Here is a 9825-nt window from a genome sequence, read left to right as displayed (position 1 = left end):
TCATCATATCATATACATAGTATTTACATAGCATACCCGACCATGGAGGATCGGTGTTTCATACGTACTTGGCCAACCAAGGCTCAAGGTTACTCATACCTGGCCCTACCAAGGATTCAGGGTCACATCTACCTTGCCCTACCAAGGCTTCAGGGTCACATCTACCTGGCCCTACCAAGGCGTCAGGGTTATCCGTACCATCTGCAGAGGTGTGCGCGCATTACGTAATCATATACATACTTATTTACATATCTTACCCGGCCTCATAAGCTCGGGGTTCTATAATAGTCATACATAGACACATATACATAATAGCTCATAAGCATCTTTACTATTTACATCATTATGATAATCGTCATCAACATCATTATTACTATTATCGTCATTCATCACATTTATCTCTATAGGCTTACTCGTCATACGAGGGATTTAGTCCAATCGTGGTGTATCACGAATCGTGAGCTTACTAGCTCGGACGATCAAATCATTTGAAGGATATCATAGTCTCATAGAAGATTTAGATATTTGGCCAAAGAACCATGCCTTGTGAAAGAAGGGTTAGCCTTACATACCTTTCCGTTCACTATTTTACACTTACGCGTTCACCTCCAATGCTAGCGTTTCTACCTTCATTAAAGTCATACTATCATTAGAATCGATAGCTAGCATATCTGACCAAAACTAGAGAAAATGGGACATCCTCTCCTTTATTTATACGACATTCCTCCGTAGTGTATATCAACTCCCAAACGTCAATAATGCATTCACAATACCATAACAATAATCATTATTCATCCACATTATCCACATTTCTAGACTTACTTTCAATTACTCATATCCATGGCTATAACACACAACTATGTCCATTCACGTACATTGCTCATCTCATGTTCTCAACATCATTTATAACACGTTTACATCACAATACATCAAGACTCATAACTCAATTCAAACTATTTCTAAAATGGCACTATTCCACATTCATGACCCATTTTGCCATAACTCTCTACAATCCAAGCATTTCAACTCTTAAATACCTTAAACAACATAGAAACGTCATAAATCTTACCTTAGATGTCGTAGGAACAAGCCTTGGTTGATAATACTCCACTTGAGCAAAACCCTAGTTTATCTCCAATGAGATTTCTTGACTTGTACGACCCTTAATGGGTTTTCTTATACTTGATTCACTTAGTTTATGTTGTTGTTCACTAATAATCCTTAAATCCTAGTGGAATAAATGTAGAGAGAGGTTTTAGAGAGAAGGGGGTGTCATGTGGAAATGAAATAATGAACTTGATCTCTTATTAATAACCCAAAATCTGATCTTAAATGAACAGTCGTCGAAAGTGCACAGTGGTCGTAAACACAGTTTACGGTCTGTATTCCAGTTTACGGACCGTGTTTTGTGGTCGTATTTAAGGATGACAGAAGCAGAAAGTCAGGCTGAGGACATGGTGGTTTACGACTCAGTTTACGGGTCGTATTTCAATTTACGGTCCGTATTCCAAGTCATTTTTAACCATTCCAGCATTTGACAGAAAGTTGAAGTTTTTGGAAGCTGAAATACGACATGGCAGTTTACGGACCGTATACCACTTTACGGCCCGTATTTCATTTTACGACCAACTGGCCAGAATGCAAACCTGCAACTTTTCACATTTCCAAAACCTATAATTAGTCATTGTGGAGCATAACCTACCTTTCATTGCAATTGCCTTTGAAATCTTACTTAGGGTCGTCAAACGTTGTTCCCTTCTTATTACAACATCATATACTCGTATTCTTCGTTAGTCTATTCACTGTACGTTCACGGGGGAATTCCCAAGGTGTAACAATATCCCCAGCTTTTCGATAGTTCAGATACCTTCTTTCTCTATAAGTTCGGGGACGAATGTCTGTTTAAGTGGTAGATGATGTAATCGCCCAGTCGGTCGTTTTGAGAATGGATGCTCTATTTTACGTGTCATCTATTCCAAAAGCTCCGTAATAATTATTTTGACTTGGTTGCAAAATTTGAAGTCAAACGAATATCATTTGGTCCACTTTGGGAAAAGGTTCCGTTTGGGAAATGCCGGTATTTAATTATATGGATGAATTGATCGTCTGGGGAAAACGTGCTCTGATTGGCGATATGAAGATTCCATTGGTTTTTGACAATTAAGCCGGTTTTTGCATTTAATATGCCTATTTATGGCGAAAAGATGGTCACGGGAAGAAATAAGACCTGGATTGGAAATTTGTTGGTTTTGTTAGCTTCACAATGACTATCACGACCCAACTAAAGGGCCATAACGGACACTCGGAGCTAACCCACCGAGCACCTCTGAATATACATCTCATAATCATTTCTGGGTGGACCATAAAGATAACTCGTAGATATCATAATCTGTAAGGACATATATCACAACATAACTGCACATCTATATATAATCTTCAACAATTATGCCCATCATCACCAGCCGACCAGGCTACTAAAGTATTATATAACGATGTGAACCGCTAGGGTTATGAAACATCTAACTGTACACACACATGTCTACGAGCCTCTACATAGAATACAAGTGACCATGAAGACCAATACCAATAGCTTGCAGCTCCGAAGTAAGTGGAGTACTCCTTAGAATCCGCTAATAAAGCACCTACGGATCTGATCCATCTCCTTGCCTACTTGCGGGCATGAGCGCAGCGTCCACAACAAAAGGACATCAGTATGAATAATGTACTGAGTATGTAAGGCATGAATAGCAACCTAACAAGAGATAGGGAACATAACATGAAATAAAAAGATAATGTACATCTGATTGCCTCATAAGGCGGATACCATGAATGCTAACTTTAACTTTTTAACTCAACATTATATATATATATATATATATATATATATATATATATATATATATATATATATATATATATATATACATATACATATACACTGCCTATCATGGCCCTCTAGTTGGGTCGTGACAATGACGTTATGACTTACGCGAATGGATGGCTCGATTCCCGAAGCTTTTGGGTAAGTTATGGGTAAGGAAAAGAATATTTTGAAAAACCTTAAGTCAAGAAATGAGAATAGTTGACCAAAGTCAACACCAGGGTAAATGAGTCTTTTTTGAAGTTTTATTGACTCCATTAGACTAGAAATGTGATTTGTGACTTATTTTAGTCGTTGGTTCGGTTCCCGAGAGGTCCGGGTGTGATTAGGTGGTTGGTTGAAATTCTAGCTTTTGATACTATTTCGAGTTAATAACATCAGGTCAGGACGACCCCATGTCGATGTTTTGAAAGTTTCAACAAGTTTGTTTGATGATTTTGGACTAGTCTGCAAGTTTTGGAGAGATTCAGATGAGTTCCAGATGGATTTGGGTTGTGTTGCACTCGTGTTTGAAGTTTCAGCGTTGTTTCTTTGGCCAAAAGGGTATCATATTGGAAAATTATCTTTGATTTGTGTTTCGATTGAACCACCAGACCTGTATCATGATTACGAAACCATAGCAAAAAGAATCGTCGGATTTGGACATCATATGAGGGAGTTATGACCATTTTAATGTCAGAGAAATTGTTGGTTTATGGTGTGGTCGCAAATGCGACAATCCGGTCACAAATACGATGGTCGCAAATGCAAAAATTCCGTCGCAAATGCAAAGATCCCTGTGCTAAAAATTCAGGCTTAGTCTGTTTGGTATTTTCATCACATCTTGATTTCTAGAGCTCCGTTTGAGGTGATTTCACGGCGTTGTCCTCGTCTCAACGAGGTGATAAGTATCTAACCTTTATTTTGTTGTTTCCCTATGATTATTTCTGTTGGTTATCGTTTTTATCCGTGTTTGGGTTGTAGAAGTTGGGGTTTTGAGCCCAAAAGATAAAAGAATGAAAAATCTCAATTTGGGGATCGATTCATGGGTGGAATTAGGTGATTTTCTGGATCTAGACTATATAATTTATGGGTAAATCAATTTTCAAATAAAATTCCAATTTTATTGTTACACCTCGTAGTTTTGTATACTAAGATTCGTTAGGTGTTAGCTGTGTAATTGTGGATACTGGAGTACTTTTAGGATATATGATATTACATGCGCTTATCTTATTGTTATGAGGGTTTAAGTTCATATAATAAGCTACGGAAGGATTGAAGGGCAAGTGAATCAAGAAAATTAAGTTTGTTGGATTTTGGAGAAAATATGAGGGGCAATTTTGGTCCAACTTGGAGAAAGAATACATTTTAGTATATGAGGAGTTTTGGAGCAAAGCAAAACCCTAAATTGAAGTTCATGAAGTCTAGTTTCCAACGCAACAAACCATTCGTCGATAGGACATCGGAGTAGAAAGTTATGGACGTTACAAGTTAGGATGCCAGAGCAAAAATTAACCCTTCGCGAACGCGACCAAAGGGCCACGAACGCGAAGAGGAGAAGGGATTAACCCTTCACGAACGCGACCTGAGGCCGCGAACGCGAAGGGCAAATTTTAAGTCGGTGGAAACCAACTTAAACACCCTATATAAGGGGCAAACCCCTTTTGTTTTCACCCAAAATATTTCCCAAAGCTCAGCAAACATATAGGGGTGAGTGTATATCATAAAGTCGAGGGTTTGTGAGTGATTTCAAGAGGCGGAGTATTAAATTGAGGCTTGGGTAACGTGTAATTGTGATTATAGTATCGTTTTGCGGTGGATTTTAGCTTGGATTCAAAGAAAATATTGAAGATATTTTTGGTCTAGTGAGAACAAGGTATGAATCTCTCCTTATTGATATTGGTTTAGGTTTATCTACGAAGATAGAGCTATTAAATGACCGTATAATGAATATGTTGGTTGAGAAATCGGATAAACATCGTGTGGGATGTTTTATGGATTATTTTGGTACTGATGATGATGTTGTTGATGTTAGTGTTGTTGTTATTGTTGGTTATTAGTATTGTGATTTTGGGCTAAGGATATAAACAGGGAGATGCTGCCCGAATTTTGGCAGATTCTAAAAGGAATCTAATTTGAAGGCTTAAGATAAGCACATAACGATAAGTCTAACAATAGTATGAATGGTTTTATATGTGTAGATTGCGAGACTGCGAATGATCTTATGTAGATTACGAGACATGAAGTAGGTGGAAAGTTGGGAAGTAAGCTTCAAGTATGTTAAGGCTGCTCTTTATTTTCTTGGCATGACTCCATATGTGGTAAGAGTGTAATGAACCTTATGACTAGGGATTTGTAAAAGTAGAGCTTGTCATATTATTGCATAGTTTCTGAGTGTTATGTTATTCTTTCCGAGGGGCCATATCCACTCCCTATGTCCTTGAGTTTATAAAGAGATAGAAGAGACATGTTATAGTATCAGTGTTTTTCAGCGTATGCATGATATACATATGTATTTTTCATTAGCCTGGCTACTTGGTCAGTGAGACATTTTTATTTTGCCTGGCCTGTGGGTCAGTGAGACAGATATGCCTGGCCTACGGGTCAGTGAGACAGATTGCCTGGCCTACAGGTCAGTGAGAGAGATATGACTGGCCTGTGGGTCAGTGAGACACATATGCCTGGCCTACGGGTTAGTGAGACAGATTGCTTGGCCTACGGGTCAGTGATACAGATATGCCTAGCCTATGGGTCAGTGAGACAAATTGCCTAGCCGACGGGTCAGTGAGACATATTGCCTGGCTACTTGGCCAGTGAGATTTTATAGTTGCCTGGCCACTTGGTCAGTGAGATATATTTAATAGTATTATATTGCATTTCATATGAGACAGGTTAGCTGAGATTTTCAGGGCATTCTTTGGCCTCCAGATTGTATTATTTTCAGTTCAGTTTTAGTTGTTCCATTGCCTTACATACTCAGTACATTATTTCGTTTTAACGTCCCTTTTGCTTGGGGGCGCTGCATTCATGCCCGTAGGTTTAGGTAGCCGGACAAACGATGCAGCTCAGTAGGTCTTCCACTCAGCTGCAGTCAGGGCTCTCCACTTGGTTTGGAGCTGCAGTCCCTTCTGGTATGCTCGTCTTCCACTCAGCTGCAGTCAGGGCGCTCCACTTGGTTGGGAGCTACAGTCCCTTCTGGTATGCTCTTTTGATACCTATATATGGGTATGATGGGGCCTTGTCCTATCCTTTCAACAGCTCGTGTTCCCTAGAAGTCGGTAGACTGTAGTACGTAGTTGGGATGTTATGTAGCCTTGTCGGCTCTCATTTTTGTTGTACAACATACATAGCAGCTTCGTCGTCTTGCTCAGTTGTGTATATATATATTTTGGGTGTGTGTGTGCCCAGTTTAGACAAGATAGTCAGCGTTTATATATATATATATATATATCCAGATTACGTCTGTTATATCCCGTATTTTGTACGTTCTGATATTTCAAGGTAGTCGTGGTAAGTTAAGGGCAATACCATTTTCCGAAATTAGTCTAATGTACAAGTTGGTTATGGATATTATTTATGAACATTAGTAGTATGGAAATATTGAGAAAGGCTAAGGGCAAAAAGGGAAATTCGCAAAATGGTTCATGGTAATATTGTGGAAGGCTAGGGGCAAAATGGGAATTTCACAAAAAGTTCAAGAGAGTTCTTGGAGAACCCCTTTGGTCGTGTATATATATATATATATGTGTGTGTGTGTGTGTGTGTGTAGAGAGATGACCAAACCAAGACCATTATTTATCCTTACAATTCAAGAAATTTCAAGAACAAAACAAATAGAGGCCATTCGGCCATGGAGAACCAAACAAGAACCTTGGAGAGAATTTGATCAAAAATTATTTTCTTCTAACATTTCTACTAAGTGGAAGGCCCTCTTAAACGTGGAGTGGTTGTTGGAACAAGAAAACCATTCATTCTTGCAAGGCACAACTCTAGCCAAGTTGAAGAACTAAGTGGAAAAGGTAAGGTTTGATCCTCTTTTATATGTTGTGGATGGTTTGTATATGTTGTAGAGTGAAGAAATGGATGAAATTCATGAAAATATGGAGGTTTTGTTGTGGCCGTGTATGTGTTGGTGTTGGCCGTGTATGTATTGTGTTGTGTAGAAGTGATGAATTAATTTTATTTAGTATTTTGATTGTTGTCGTTGTGGATTCTATGATGTAAAATGAGGATTTAATGGCTTGAAATGAAGTTGTGATTGTTTGTGGATTATGGAAGAAGTTGGTGTGACCTTAGTATGGTTTCTTATATTTGTAGGAATGATTTATGCATGTTATAGTATTGGGAAATAAATGAAATTCATGAAATAGGTATGTGTGTGCCATGGTCGAATGAGAGTGATGATGGTAGGATGTGATGAATTAAATTTTAGTTAGTAGTTTGATTGTTGTTGTTGTGGATTTCATGAAGAGAATAAAGGTTTGATGACTTGAAATGAATTTGTAGTTGTTGTGGGATTATTGAATGAGATAAAGTGACACTAGTATGGTTTCTTACATTTGTATGAGTGATGTTGCTAAAGTATAGATTGTTGGTGTAGTTTATGAACTTGGAAGTGAGACATTTGTTTGGAAGATTGTAAGTTGGGTTGTTGTGATTGAATTTGAAAGAAGGAAATATGTTGTTATTGTTCTTGTTGAATTTGGAAGGTGTCGGGTGAAGTAGTGTGTTGATTGAGTCGTTTTGAATGTTATGTGAATTGAATTGAATATAAATGAAATGTCGTTAAATTGTATGACAAAGGTTGTTAATGTTAGAATGCGTCTTGAATGGGTTGTTGATGTTGTTGGCATGATTGTTGGTATTGTTGTTGATAGTTTGGCCGAGTTGAATTCTCGGATTGTTGATTGATGATTTGGGCCGAGTTAGATTCTCGGGGATGGTGTATTTACAGGGGAGATGCTGCCGAAATTTCGGCAGATCATAAGTGAATTCATTTAAAGGATTAAGACAAGTATATGGTAATGAATCTAATGTTGCGTCAATCTTCTTGAATGTAGACTAGCTAATAGGACGTGGAGCAGGTATGTTAAGGCTTGTCCATTTCTTTCAAAGGAATGATCCCGATGCTATGATTTCAAAATTGCTTCCATATTCTCCTTGTTTTCAAAAGTTAAATGGTTATGATTTCAAGGCATGATTCTTTTCCGATAACCCGTTAATGTTTTCCAAAAATGTCCGTAGTTTTCCAAAACAAAGGTTTATGGTATTGTAAGCTTTTATGACAAAAACGATGGATATGTTTTACAATGACATTGATGATGTCGAGGATGAGAATATCTCTAAGATGATTATGGTAAGAATGATCTCATGTTTAAAGGTACTTGATATGGTTATTGCTTTGATTTTTCCAAAACTAGCTTCCGAAACGTTCGTAAAAGGTTCTGTACTTCAAACGCTCATAATTTTCTTATACTAAGTCGGATCAACCCGAAACTTGTTTCTGAGTCTTCAGGTGTTGGTTTATGTATGTTGTTATTCGTTGCTCGTCTCATCTTATAATAATTGTTCCTTCAAGGTGAGACGAAGCGGCCATGGTTATTCCATAATGTAATCGGAGGTTACCGACCTTACGTCACTCCGATGGATACATGACTTTCTTTGGGCACTCATGCATGCTGCTTATATGATATATGTCTATGATATATGTATATGTATATGTATATGGGGGATATGGGGAAAGGGCCATATGTTGCGCTATAGACGCATTGCCACCTGGTCAGTTGGCGTAATATCATCCCGGACGCGGGATGCCCGGACGCGGGACATATGTGGGGGAGCCGACGTATTTGGCGCTATGATATGACATGTTCTATTTTCTATATATATGAAAAGAAATGTTTTTCAAAGAAAGCCAAGCATGCATGACATCCGCCTAAGAGGCACTCAGATGTACAGGTTACTCTTTTATCTCATGATATGCTCTATATCTCTATTCTGTTACTGTTCATAATTACATCTCTTGCTATGTTACTATTCATGCCTTACATACTCAGTACATTGCTCGTACTGACCCCTTTTCTTCGGGGGCTGCGTTTCATGCCGCGCAGGTACACCCATATGAGTTAAAGCTAGTATAGAAGATGTTCCAGCGGAGTTGGCAAGCTCCATTTGCCCTGGAGTGTTGCCGGGTCAGAGTACTATGCTATGATGTCTTGTTCGAAGTTAGAGGCTTTGCAAACAGAGTCGAGGGTATAGAATGTCAGTCTTGTGAGCGGCTCCGTCAGCCGATGTGTCCTTTCGCCTTATGTTATAAATTTCATATGATTACAGATGTTACTTGATTTGAGATTGACGGAAAAAAAAAAATGTTCTGGAAGCCCTTTGTATGTATTTCACTTTTGTGAAATTCAAGGGGTCCAAAAGATTATGTATGTAATAAGAGTCAGCGGGTTCGCTCGGCTCCGAATATGGGGTCGGGTGCCCATCACACCCTAGTAAGGTTGGGGTGTGACAAAGTGGTATCAGAGCAGGTCGTCCTAGGGGTTGTTTGCAAAGTCGTGTCCAGTAGAGTCCTGTTTATGGGTGTGAAGCCGGCCACATTTATAAACAGGAGGCTGTAGGGCATCTAGGGATTGTTGACCTTCTTTCTGTCTTAGATCGTGCGATAGAGCCAAGTCATAGGAAAAAGAAATTCCTTACATAAGCCTTATATACGACGGAAGAAGGTGAGAAGCGATATGGAAAGTCACAGGGGTAAGTATTGATATTCTGTTCTGTTACCTGAAACTGGAGGCTCTGGATGGCCGAGATGTGTCGTATACGTATGTATGCCCTGTAAGGTATTGTCGATATTTGCTGCGTACAGATTTGGAATAGTAAGGATTGCAAAGGAGATTCTGTCGGAATTGTTCAAAAATCAGGTCATTTAGTTAAGTACGTCCAACAGAAGGAAGTGTGGAAAG

Source organism: Lycium barbarum, chromosome 7, assembly GCF_019175385.1.
Source record: "Lycium barbarum isolate Lr01 chromosome 7, ASM1917538v2, whole genome shotgun sequence".
Taxonomy (NCBI): domain Eukaryota; kingdom Viridiplantae; phylum Streptophyta; class Magnoliopsida; order Solanales; family Solanaceae; genus Lycium; species Lycium barbarum.
This window is presented reverse-complemented; position numbering follows the sequence as displayed.